This window comes from Contarinia nasturtii, unplaced genomic scaffold (genome assembly GCF_009176525.2).
Source record: "Contarinia nasturtii isolate CC-2019 unplaced genomic scaffold, AAFC_CNas_1.1 Cnas_scaffold_4311, whole genome shotgun sequence".
In the NCBI taxonomy this organism is placed as follows: Eukaryota; Metazoa; Arthropoda; class Insecta; order Diptera; family Cecidomyiidae; genus Contarinia; species Contarinia nasturtii.
In genome coordinates, this window is record NW_022201606.1 from 2,789,503 (window position 1) to 2,802,893 (window position 13,391).

The window sequence follows — 13,391 nt, forward strand, 5'->3', positions numbered from 1 at the left end:
GGTTGTTCTGTGCAACAAAAGTTCCGCCGTCATTTTTCGTCCAGGAATTCAATTTACCTTTTTCTATAGAAATGTTTTTCATATCGCCGCGCACGTTATAAAAATGAGCACACCGCATGTGTCGCTCTAAAAAAGCGACTAATTTATTGTAAAATGACATTGGTTTAATCTTAATTATGGCAAAAACCTCGGAAAATATTGTTTTACACTGCGTTTTTGTTTTTAAGGGTGTACACGGACCAAACTATGATGATTTTCCGATCATATAAGCTACCCTTGAAATGTGCGCACCAAATCAATCGTATTTTAACGGATAAATTCAAAGCCGTTAGTCTGTCGTCATCATGACTCACTTAACAGTCACTTTTCTAGACCATCAAACAACAACAGCACAAACACAACACAAACTCAATGAATGATATTCGTAATGAAATAAATGTGGAATTACATAAATTTGGCATCACACAGAAGAAAGAGAAAAAAATTATGCGCGGCTGGAAGTTGAATAATTGTTGTGCGCACCACGATGCAATGGCAAACATGGCATTAGCAACAGAACAACGTAAAATGGGACATGCAGAAATACACAGCATGCGCGTGACAATAATGGTGACACAATCTACACAGATTTTGATGGAATTATATGAAAAATTATCGAACCGACTTGCTTCAATTGAGACATTTACTTTGCGTCGCACATACTTGCAAATTGATTTCAAAATTGAGTTTTTTTTTTTCACAATTAAATTGTCATTTGTATTTGCGCCACAATTTGAACTTTGGTTAATACGTACTCTCTTGCGAATTGACGAATTCGCGCTTAATCTTATTGCGTTGATAATAATTAAAATCCATTCCATAAATGAAACATATTTCAAATGAAGCAAGGGTAATTTGTGCGGAAAAAGTGTTTGACATATTTTCTGAGCGCAGAGAATTTTCAACAGCCGACAAATGGTAGTCGACAAAATACATTCCAATTCGAATGAAATGAGCATGTATTAGAAAGAGATGTGAGCAAACAAACAAAAAAAAGTATCCAATGGAGATGAGCTCACAGCATGGCATACAAACTACAAAGCCGATGCAATAATAATAACCGATGTCGACCGACTGACGACACAATGAGTCAATGAAATTCTGAATGAGAGCGCACAAAAAAACCACCCAATTCATAGCGAGAGGAATATAAAAAAAAGCGTATGGCACAAAAACTCATATCAATATTTTTGCGCTCATATGTTTAAAAAAAATCTTTCTCTCTACGCCTTTTCTTTGTGCTCAATAAAAATGGAAATCAACGGTGAAATTATTATTGCATTGCTACTGGTTACAGACTTCAAAGCTTTTGTATTTGCCGTTTCGAACACTGTAATTATGGACATTTTTTTCTCTCTCTCGATATGCAAACACTAAGCGCAAACGAAAAAATGTCTCAGTTGTCATAGGACTTTGTTAAAATTAAATATTTTACACCTATCGTAATCACAATTATGTGAGCGATGCTGCCTGATATTGAAATCTTTCAAAGGAAGTTGTTGCGCCTTTTTTATAAATTTTAAAATTTATAAAACGAACGAAAATCCTTTCAGAAAAAGCGTGCTGTTTTCTACTTGAACATTTACCCAAGCTCAACACAATACCACTTCAGCCACTTTATTGAATGTTGGAATTCATATCAATTCGAGTTGAAAGTAAAACATTAATTCAAAAAATGTCGAGCATCATCGAAATTACTGCCCGTTGATTTCAAAAAGTCGGCAAAAGAATACAGAGAAAACTTAGCCAAACGTGAAAACAAAAATCACTTTTCGTTATGAGCACATCAAAACTCACTTATCGTCCAGACATTCATCATCCAGCAGATGTTTGGCATCATCAAAAATGGATAGGGAAGGCGCGTAATCTCAATCACAATCTGAATTTTATAAACTAAATGCAACAGAAACATTTCCGAATTATTGATGATAATGATAACACTAATGAAGCATTTATTTACATCCCCTGTTTGGAAATCGTTATTACGCTGATTTATGACTGAAGCGGAATAATATTTTTTCACTCAAAATATACTATAGTACAACAAGGAAAGCAAATCAATTCAGCTAATTATTTATTCGATTAAGATTCATAATCAGTTTTTATTAGAATTGAGTTTAATTTCGCTTCTATAAAAATGACTACTAAAGGAAGCAAAAATCTTTTTTGCGAATCACATAATTTAAAAAAATCGCATTTTTTGCATCAATGAGAAACTAGGTGCTGTAATTAAGAATGTTTATTTACCAATGTTAAGTACGAGTATAATTAACAAAATTGAGTTAAAAAAATATCCAGCTGTGGTGCCAAAAATATAACCAAACCAAATGGTGGCATTTAGCACACTTTTCCGTCATTTGTTGATTTTTTTTTCCTTCACTGGGTAACGGTGACTTTTAAAGTTTGCCATCATCAATTCGAATAATGACAAGTTAAAAAAATACCTCTCCAAAAACTACACATTCCATTAATTTATCTCAATGTAATTGTGTTAAATGGACGCTTTGCTTGACTAGTGTGCAATGACCTCAGACGATCACCAATTTACAGAATCAAATGAAAATCCATTACAATGAACAAGATACGATAAATTACATTGTAAATCACCGAATGTTAATCACATTCACAACATCAAAACGAACTGAAATCGCCATTTCACTCTGTCAGTGGCGGGGAAAGTTCAAATTAAAATAAAGATAATTTCGATTTTAATGAGATCGACTATTTTTCATTCAAACGGTTTATGTAAATGATTTTTACCGAATGTTGTTATCAAGAAGTTGTTCATTCATGTTATTCACACCAATTGCAAGCGAATGGAATTATTGAGTGATATGGGTGAGTTTTCGAAAATCGTCATGCAAACAAGATTCATGTTGCGTTCATAGAAATGAGCACACATTGAATAAACTCAATATATCGAATGGCAAATAAAACAGTTACATAACTCTGACATATTTGTCATATTGACACTTTCGAAGTGCCACAATGAAATGAAAATAAATAAATAAATGTGTGGGGTAAATGTAGAAAGTTGAATGGGCACAAAGAACTACCAAGTCAATATTTCAATAAAGTCAGATCAAAAGGATTGAAGTCACTTCAAAGTAATGCAACTCTTTAAAGAGGTATGAAATAAAAACAAAAACTCAAAGAGATCCATATGTTTAGCCAGGCTTATGATTTACAAGTAAATCCTTGGCACATTCCATTCAAAATGTTCGAATTGTTGTTATTGTTGTTGTTGTCTGAAAAAAATTTAAAGCTAATTTTCATGAAGCACTGGAAATTTGAAATTAGTTCCATCTGCTCGAATTTTTGTCTTCTTTTCACAGTGACGAACAGAGAGAAAGATAGAAAAATGTGATTCATTGTGTTCGCCTGTGTTTGAATGTGGCCATTGATATTGTTTCTATTTTTTCGGATCACTATTGTTGAGCGGATTGTCTGAACGAATGAAAAGAGGATAAACCGATTTGCTTTCAATGAGCATTCATCCCTGCTTCTTGGCCTACATAATAGAAACGAAGAATGTTTACGCTTTACGGTGGCTGAAATCATTTTTATGTGCAATTCATCGATTCGACAACAACATCGTCCTTTTCGCTTTATTCGTAATCAAAAAGGACTTCGATATGAATCAAAAGACCGTTTATTTTATATTAAAATAAATTTGCCATTTGATTTATGACGCAATTTTGAGCATCATTTTGATCACAATAAGGCGGCTTTGCCTTTGATTCTATGATTTTTTTGTGTGAGTGTGTTATATTTATTGAAATTTTTGAAATCGAATCAAGTGAGTTTACTCTTAAAACTTGCATCTTTTTCTACAAAGAACATCTTTGACAGAAAATTCATTAACAGTAACGAACATTTCATATTTTTAACGTCAGTCGGTGGGTATATTTTTATCTAGAAATATATTATTTAATTTACGGTTATACATTTAATGTATTAAAACGGTGTGTGTGCGGCATTTGCCAATCCCTTTCTATGATTTATATTTCAATTTAATTTCGGCAAATAAACAGCCAAATTTGTGTAATTAAACGAAGAAAGGCGAAAAATATAATTAAAATAACAGTAATTCATTTCAATTAGACAGGCGACACATGATTTCAGTGCCAAAATTCTTCTACAAAAATTCTCTCATCCGAACCACATTGCTTCAACCAAAAAGTGTTCATGCAACAATTACAAAAATAATTTATAATTTATTTTTAATTATTTTATACTCGTTGAGGCTGCTGATCAGGAGAAAAAAGTCGCCATGAAGAAATGAAAGCGTGCTAAGATACCAGTGAGATGCGCACGTTGACGAAGTCATGCTGAAATAGACGGGGAAAAAAAACTCAAACGAATTACTGTTTAACTCATAAACCACATGGCGTTATCATTTATTGTTTGTTTAGCGAATATCACACGGGCACAGCAGTTGTAACAGCAAGCGCTACACACACGCCCGCGTTAATCAAGACCATTTATTATAATTGTATTATTTTAATAACGCAAATGAATGCAGAAGTCTTTCTTTCGTTACTAGAATCTATGAGAATTTATGGAATGGAATTCCATTTTCACACGCACATACGGAAGCATGATCACCTATGAATCAAACGGCATTTATGTCGTCTCGTATGATGCATATTGTTGTATCTCGGTAGTATGGGAGCGGGAAAAAAATCAACCGTTAATGGGCATCAACCAAACATTTGAATGAAAAATTGATTATGAAGCCAAATGACAATAGGACAAGCAAGACACCGTCGTGTGATCGGCTTGACAACCGTTAATAGAGCAAACAAAGCGGTGATCAGTGTAATTGAACGGCTTGACAAACACAACACGATAATAATTATGTTTGTACACCTCTTTCATCGTCGTTCCATTCGATGCAGGACATGCTGCGTACAATGCGGTCAGAAGATCTACTATTTTGAATAGTACCGCGGAAAAAAATCGTCAACTTTTTGTCAACCCGCAGTGATAAAACCCATCGTTCCACCGGGAAAAAAAAACAAATTCTGAATATGACGGATAATGAAAATACACCAAAGTTATCATTACTTCACACAGAGAGTCTGATGAAGAGTCAAATGTCGGAACAATCAGAATAAAAACTTTTCACACCAAACAAAAAATACTTTGCTTTTGAATGCAAGGAAGGTCCTTTCACTTTCATTTACAGTCTCTCTCTCTCTCTTTCTCTCTCTCTCTCTCTCTCTCTCTCTCTCTCTCCCTCAGCGATGTCTATAATTTATCATTGGCATAAAAGATGTTAAAAACATATCTGAATCAGCACCTTTACGGTTCGTTTAAAGATCTTCCAATTCAACGCAAAACAAATGCCAAATTCAATACGAGAACGTTTCTCCTTCGCTTTTATTTTTTATGCTTCAGAAAAAGTCAAGCGATTTGCATCATCATCAAGAGACCTTTTTTTCTGAAATGACCATTTAACATCAATGTGTAATGTCCTTTGCTTTCGAACAACAAAACTTGCATCCTTTGCATTGTTTATATATATATATTTTCAAACCTGACACAAAAAAAATCATTCAAATCGTCCGCAACAACAACAGACAACATCATAAATCAACGGCGTGCAAATAATCAATTTTCTTGAAATTGATAGAAACATCATTTTTCAACTTTGAATACTTTATTTTAAGGAATTCGTATATCCATAAAGTTGAACGATGCATTCAAAGCATGTATCATGTGTGGGATCTTGTTGAATCAGCAAAAAAAAAATGTTTCTTTACCTGGAAATGCCTCGCTCAGCATACCAACGGAGAATCAGAGTAAATTAATTACATTTTAATTAAACGGGTTTCCTCCCACAAATCTGTTGAACAATGTTATGATCGTGCCATAAACGGTGAGAGTGGTTTTCAATGGGTGGACAGCAACATAAACATTTTAAGTGGTCTTTCGACAAGGGTGTTATTTTGTTAACACGGCACTGATTCGTTGTTACATATTCGGTTCAGCGTTAAACGTTTTATTTCTGCAAAAAAAAATCGTCAGTAGCTCCATTGGTTTTGCATATGATAATGAAAAAAGAATTGCAATTGGCTGGTGTATCGATCCATGATCCTATTTGGTAATTGATAAAATATGTCTTACATTTGTTGGTAGGCGTAATTCATTGAATGCAATCAATCTCTTTTGAAACGAATTACTACTCAAATTCAAATTCCACTTAAATCGATTTAATTTTTCAATTTATATCTGTGCGATGTGTGTTTACCTGCAATTAATTAATTTATGTATCTATTGGAGTGGTCCATTTATCATTGAGCTTCTTGGAATCGAGTTTTATTCCTGGAGCAGCTTGCGAACGGCCACATGGTTTTCACTGCCAACTATAAATGATTTCTAATTACAAAATCAATCATTGCATCTACTTAAATGGCCCAACTTGGTGGTTCTTGATATTCGATGATGATTGAAGGATGAATCATTTTTCTCCATTTTCATTTCACATGAAATTTTGAATTGAAACTTAGAAACAGGTTGCTTCACTGAATTAAATAAAAAAAACACTATTCTTTCGACAGTTTGGACACATTTTTTTTTTGGTTTCAGTTTGAACAAATTGTATGTTAATAAGGTGAAAAATAAATGGTTCTTGAGCAACTGTTTTTGGCGTTTGAGTGATGGAGAAACATGTAAAGTAGACAAAACATAGCTTCGGTTGTGCATTTCAAGTGCTTGCTTTAGCGATGTTTCACATGCATTCCGCTGTGTGCAGCAACAGAGGCACCTAAATAAATACATTATTTGACTCTACCAATTTTTCAACCGTGTGCAATCATTTATCATTTTCCACACACGTTTACGGTGCGCAAATCGCATTTATAACCCAAAACAGAATGAACTCGTTGTAAGGATCTGAAAATGGCCCTTGAGAATGAAGAAAATAAGACAAAGTACAAGCGAGGCATGCATATGAGTGAATGAGCCAGCACCCACAATTTTCAAAGAAGAAAGGCTCAAGAGACAGCCATCATAAAAAAAAATCCCATAAAAACAATCAAATTGGTAATTTATTACAACGTTCTCTTTTTCTCTCTCTCTATCCACACAATGGTGGGGCGGCTGATGCATGTGCTCGACACCACAACGATTTTGTGTAGTTTATGAATTTATTTGAATTTATTGTTTGTTTTTCTCATTTATGGATTGGCAAGCGCGAATTGTGTGAAAATCGATTGCTGGTCTGGGTTGATAAGGCAATTATTTTAATATTTTAATGATTCAGTTGTAAATTATATGCACGATTCGAAAATGTATTCATGATTGCGAAAACAAAATATCGATGAGCGCCCAATAAATCAGTGCAAAAATGCCAAAAAGCGCCATATGAATTTTGTGATTTCATTTTCTTGAATTTATAGAATTTTGGTGAAAATAAAATGAAATTTGGAATGCGTCTCTTTTTCTTTCTTCCACAGAGAAAAGAGAAGAACTGGAGCTGTTTCATAATTTCGACGATGAAGCAGAAGGAGACAAAAGAACCGAATAATTTTGTGCAACGATTGAAATTGAATTTGCTTGGTGTTGGCCGGCTCCAGTTTTATGTCGCAACGCATTTATTGCACTGAAGTCGTCGACAAGTATATTATCTTGAGGCAAGCAAAATGAGACAATTCTTCTATTTGCTAGCCATTGGCCATTGGCTACGAAAGATTCTGGTTGTTATGTTGCATGGCTACCAATCTTAGTCACATCGACGTCGCAGTTATTGGTTTTCTTCTGCCTTCAACTTCATGCATGATCCACTTAATGTTTTTATTCTATACTCCGGTTATTGGTTGTTGTTTTTTTTTTCTGCTTCAGCTTAATTCATACATTATTCCGATATTACACATTACATTTCGCTTGTGTGTACAACATCAGCCCGAATTTATTGAGTGAATTATGAAAAACCGTAGTTGCGCGTCGTCATAGTTCAAACGGCAGGAGGTTGTTCGTTCGATTTCGTTGGTTCATTCGCGTCATTCTCGGTTTTTCTCAATCAATTCAATGCACAGCGGGCTTTTTATCATCTCAATTTCTCTTCTTTTGCTCACCAAAGCAATTCACATACACACAACTCGGGTAGAACACGCATCTAATGTTCTTACTTTGGCCAAAAGAGACGAACAAAACGAACGACATTGCACATTTTCCATTTATTTGCTTCTCTTTTTTTATTAATGGCTCCATATATATTTCGGAATTTTTCTTTATTAGCCAAAACCCTGGAATAGTAATGTTTTACTCTTTGCCAGCTACTTCACATATGAACACAAAATGACATACTTTTGCAGCATACAAACAAATGCTTTCCAAAGAAATGCCTCATGTGTAATTTACACACGAAACGGAGGCACAAACAAGAATAATCGCTGTACTACAGAATGTTTACCAAGAAAAAACAAACCGAAGTTGAAATGACTGGAGTTAAGCTCATTTGAAAGGGATCCAAAAACAATTTTTGTATTATATTTTGTCCAAATGTCGAGATCGAGCAAATAAATTCACTCGATTTCCGGGGACTAATTTCATTTGTCCGATTTTTTAACATTACTGTATCAATCTACACTGAAAATGATTTTTCTCCAAAAGAAAATCCAATAATTGTCCATGTCACCCTTTTATTCATTTCGTCTTGACACAACAACCGGGTGCTCAATTTTGAATGTTCAGGTTTTTCTTGTTAATCGGAAAATTTTATTAATAAAAGCACCGTAGGCGAAAATAAAACGTTGAATGACCGTTTGGGAAAAATGTGGTTTGACAACACAAAAGATCCATTAGTCTTGTCGTTTTCGTTAACAAAGTTTTCACAATGTTTCCGTAAATGATACACCATCAATTATGTGGCTGTTACCATCGTCATGATTCATTAAATCTGAGCGCCTCATAACAACAAACGTTGTAAAACCTTAATTGACTGATGCAAAACAAATGCAGCGAACGAAAGGCCAAATGAACGGAAAGTGCTTTATTTGGTGTAACCATGTAATGCGAGTAGTGAGCACATGTATATTGGGTGTGGGCGAAACTGTGCAAAACGAAAAATGTTCTCGGATTGTGGCACAAAAAATGTGCAAAATACAGACGATGAGTGTGTGTGTGTGTGAGCAGTGAAAAAAAAACAATGGCAACATGTTTGGCAATATTTGGAGGTACAAGCGTAAAATTAAAAACACTTGTCGCTCGGTCGGTGGTCATGTTTGTTTTTGAGAATGTAACACACAAACTGGACTTTATATTGATACATTTCTCTTCATTTTGACGCCATGGCCATCAATGAAGACCTTTCATCAATAAATCTTTTGAATGGGAGTTTTTTTTGCTGTTGTTGGTTTTATGTCCGTAGAAAGTGTTGAAATCTAGAACAATGAATAAATTGTCGGTCAATTTAGCAAAGTGACATGATATTCGCACGACTAACGACAACAAAAGTTTTTTTTTATTACGGAATATACACAGTACCGAAAACTTTTGCTCCAAATGAAGTCAGAGTTTCCAATTGAACTTGTTTCTTTTGATCGCATCCGTTGTTTTACAAAACTTTTTTTTATCTTAAAATTAGATTTAAATACCGCCCGCTACTACTTTGTCAGATTTATCGGTGAGTGCATCGAAAGAATCTCATAGGACCGTGCTTAATGTTCGTTTTAAGTGCGTTTCGCGTAGTTAATTTTCTTGGTTTTTATTCGGCACTGCCTCCCGAAACTACTCCAAAGAAATGTACATTGTTGTACAAGTACATAAATATACACAAAAGAACTCACGATGAATAGAAACTGAAGTTGTTTTCCAATTTCACATATTCGAATCGTATTATTTTGGAACTTGAAAATTGACTACAATTCATTCAGTGATCCAAACAAATCAAAAGACACCACCTATTGCTTTATCTACCGAAATTTTTAATCCAATTTTACTTTTATGATTTGCTTTTCGGAGCGATTACAATGGACAAACAATGGTACGAACATGCACTATCAGCGAAATGAAAGAAATGCCGGTGAAAATATCTTCAGTATACTTTTTCACCGTTGAACAATGAACAAGACAGCACCAAATATCATTAATAATCTTACATAGAAAAAGAAACATCGATAGAAGAAAAAAATGGTGTGCAACTCTTTTTTTTCATTCGTTGCCCAATTCAAACGATGACAGATCACTAATGAGAAAAATTAAAATTGGTGTGCGCTTTTTCGGTGCTAAAGATGTGATTCAATTTGGTTTGTGGTGATCGAAAATGATTTATTACTCATAATTTGGTGAGGTAAGTGAACAATGCGCTCGATCGATATTCGATCAATTGCAACAAAGACTGTAAAAATGGTAGTATTGGCTTTGAATGTGAAAGAAAAATGGTTTGTAAAAATTGAGTTTCGGTTCATGTTCGTTTTTGTTTGCTTCGAATCGATTATCGAACAACAAAATGCGGTCAATACAAAGCGATAAGTTTGTTATTAACACCTAAATATCTATTATCTTCCTAATGCTAATACAATCAGCCGCCTGATAATGAATAACTTACCACTTTCCTTTCGCATAATTGTATAAACAAATTTATTTGTATTCCGTTGTAATACGGATTGTTCTTTTTGCTTGAGCCGATTCGGGTGTTGATTGAGTTACTGGTGAAGATAAAAGACTTGAAATAAAATGGTAAGAAAAGAAAAATATCAAATTTAGTGGAACACCAACAGTCAATCAATATGCGCCGCGTCATCATTCAATTCAAATTACTGCTGTTTTTGATCGAATGGATACAAAAGAGCCAAACAGTGCGCCCGCAATGATATCAGATGCACAATTAAAGAATTACATTTGTTGAAATGCGCGGTGCACTTCCTTTGATTTCACAATGCATCACAATGAATGGCCACAGTTATGATATTGCTATTAAACCAAAATGCCGCTACTCCATTTGTACAGAGCGAACGTGTGTCCTTTTGTTTGGCATACCAAGTCAATTTAAATTCGATGCTTGAATTCTGAAACACCCGCGGCCACTGACGCATCAAAAAGGATTCCCATTTTCCTATCACACAATGAAAACTGGTAAGTCAAAGTTTATTAAAAATAAATTAATGGTGGGAATGAAATGTGCTTTGATTTCAAATCGATCAAATAGATCAAACGAAACGCTATTTGTCATCGTCAGTGCATTTGAATTCGACCAATCTATGTCAGTTGGAGACAAATTGGATACAAAATTTAGCCAATCAAAAAGAAATAGAAAAAAAAAACATGTGAATGAAAGGATTCGATGTCGGTACAGGGAAATGGTTGTTTGTTGGCAGCTGGACAGATAATAGAGAGGTGCACTCAGGAGCCTCATCAATATCATTGTACTTCAAATGAACTGGAATGTAATTACGCTTTACATTTCACCATATTATGGACGCGAATCAATCTACTCAGTTGGATATTTTCCAATCAAAATCAATGCTTCAATCTACATACTTTTTTAGTCTCATTTCAATAGTTCGTAGATATAGAAATGTGTTTGGATAAATCGATAAAAGTTAAATTATTTGCTGGCATATATGTATTACACAAAAAGTAAAGAATCTTCATGTGCACAATTAGAAGAAGACTGTCTTCTTTAAATTATCCAAGTTCATGTCAGTGTTTTGATCACATTTTCAGTATTCAACTGAGCAATACTATTTTGATGGCCTTTGGTCCATTACTTCAAGTAATTTACTTGCAAGTTCAATGCAAATGATATTATAAATAATGGAAATAATAACAATTTGATTGCTTTCATTTTGTCATTGAAGGTCATCATTAGTTTATATTGAGCGAGATTTCAGATGGTAGAAAGCGGGGAATTAGTGTTGAATGCAATTACTTCAACAAGATAAATTGCGCAATTAGCCTCAATACCCTCTCATTTGCCAAATGGCTGCAAAGTATAAACATATTGTGATTTATGAATTGATTACTTTGATTAGAGCCGATCCAAATTACGGTTAACTGTGAAGTGAATGTATGTGCAAAGCTTTCAATCAGATACGATCATTCAAGTGAATGTCACAATTTTCCGTTATGAAAAATCTAACTCAATCTATTTAAATGGCTGCAAAATCAATTGATCGACATAGTAACCGTTAAAAATTGTAGTGCAAGAAATCAAATGGTAGAAGTAAAATATCAAGAAATAGCAGCTAATTATCTTGTCAAAATTGTTTTTCTATGGATATCAGCCGTGTTAATTCATATAACTTACGTGAAGAAAGTCGTTGCATATTTGATAAAGAATATAAATAGACGAGAAACTGATGGCAAACTGCAGTTTTCTTGTTTTTTTTTCATTCGAATGTCATTTATCAGGTTGTTGGTTCAGCCTCTATTGTTTGAACGCCGTGGGAAACTTTGTGGTAGTTATGATTGCGTCTCAAATAACAAGAACAAAAAAAGGCGACCGAATTGTAAATGAGAGTAATGCGTTTTTACAATAGCAAAACGATGTGTTTGAAAATCAAAAGGCAAAGAAAATCGTTATTTCAAAGGAAATTTGTTTAAATTTTTTTACTTTCATTCGAATTTAAAGGAGCAGCAACAACGTAGTTGCCAAATTGCAGCCCTGATTTGCTTTTTTCGGTGAAATAATTCAATGCACAAAAGTCAGCGCTTCGTTCATAATTATAGTGCGCTCATGTAGACTACGGCAAACTAATAGCTATGTGCGATTCAATGGCAGTAAAAGTGAGCCTTCATGCAGGCGATGACGGGTCTTTTGGAATTTTACTTAAGGGATGATGATTTTGATTCGAAATTGAATCTGATACGCAAAATATTTCAAAAACTGAAATATTCACCGATCAAAATCTGGCTGGTTGAAAGGAAAAGAGTCTTTGACATTGAATTTCAGTGTTTATGGTGAATGTAGAGAAATCGCAAAAAGACTTTTACCAAGATGTCAATATATATATATACCATAAAAACGGGGAAACTACTTTCGAATTGTTTAGTGTTCACACATCGCAATTTTTCTCGTTGCCGTCATTGTTTCAAACATCCGGTTGAACGGTTTCAAATTACACATTACACACAGCAACGATAAAATTATTTTTCACCTTTGACAAAAATCGGCCTTTGTTCCACATTTTGACTGCCTAACATTATGCCGACTTTTGAACGAGGCACCCCTATAATACTGTTCACTGCTCACTGTGGCAACGCATACCCATTTATGAATTTTTGTTCCCGTTGTTAAAATATTGCACAGTCCGCGCTTTCCATTTACACAAAACACGCCAAAGTAATTACTCCTTAACATCGTACTTAATACACACCAAACAAAAGTCAATAAAAGTCAAGAA